Genomic DNA, 1,429 nt, shown 5'->3' on the forward strand with positions numbered 1-1,429 from the left:
GGACACAGCAAATATTAAAGAATAAATTTATTTGTGTCACCTTCAAAGCCTATTTTTATTACAACTTGCTAGTAAAAATCCCCAAATTGTCATCTGGCCTACTTTCCATACTTAATAAAAGGGTGCATGATTTTCTATTAGTGAATTTAAAGTCAATAGGAAACACATGAAATATTCCCATATATATTAATGTGAATGATGCTTTTATAGTAAATGCAAGCTGGTTTTTAATCTTTTTAAAATATCCATGTATTAAAGTCAACACCAGGCACCACACAACTATAATAAGTGTTTGCAATAAAAACGAATGACAAAAAATTCCTTACATGTGAGTACGTAACGGCCACTTGTCACTTATATATGTAATTATATATACAAGTATATTTATTCATACATTGATGTGTTCCACAGAGCAATACCAATTTGAGTGCAAAAAATACTGCCTGAAAGCTGATCTTCTTTTTGAATGCAACAATTTTTTGAAAGAATGCCTAACCAAAAAAAGCTTTTGTAGTTAGTATAATTGTTGTTGTTGTGGCTAACATTTAGTGGGAGAACTTTATGTGCCAGTCATTGTACTGAAAACTTTACAAATATGAACTTATTTCATATTCTAGTATTTCTGTATAATAGATGAAGAAAGTTAGGATACAAAATAATGTACTCACTGAGATTTATATGTATACTAGGTATATGTATATTTCTATCTTAAAACTACAACAGACTGAGTGGCTTATAAATAATAGAAATGTATTTTCACATTTTTTGAGTCAGTGAAGTCCATGATCAAGGTATCAGATTGGTGTCTGGTGACCTGGTTCATAGATGGCTGTCTTCTCCTTATGTCTTCACATGGTAGGAGGGGTGAAAGGTCTCTCTTGAGCCTCTTTTATAAGGGCACTAATTTCATTCACATGGACTCCACCCTAATGACCTAATCACCCACCACAGACCCCACATCCTCTTACAATCACACTGGGGGTCAGGATTTCAACATATGAATTAGGCTGGGGGGAGGGCAGGGGTGAGAAACAGCATTCAGTCTATAGCAACTTATTAGCTGCTTGAGAATTTTTCTTAAGGAAATCTGACAAACCCTACCATTTGCCACTCCTCAGTGTAAGTTGGTTTCTCCCATGCTGTTCTTCAAGCTTTTGTTTTAAACTGTCTTAACTTATTTTTATGTCATATACAATAATTTTATGGGGAACCCAATGACTAGGATAGATAAAGTGGAACAGCTATGGCAGAAATCAACTTTCTCTTGCGTGCCTTGCTGGCTCCTGTTCCTCTGCTTAAAAATGAAATTTTAAAAATCTGATTACATTAATCCTAATGAAAAACTCTAGTGAATTCTCACTCTTAAAAAAAGTAAAAAAGTAAGTTTTCACTGCTGAAAACAAATTTACAATTCTGCTAATAGATAAAA

This window comes from Galeopterus variegatus, unplaced genomic scaffold (assembly GCF_000696425.1).
Source record: "Galeopterus variegatus unplaced genomic scaffold, G_variegatus-3.0.2 Scaffold10163, whole genome shotgun sequence".
NCBI classification, from domain to species: Eukaryota; Metazoa; Chordata; class Mammalia; order Dermoptera; family Cynocephalidae; genus Galeopterus; species Galeopterus variegatus.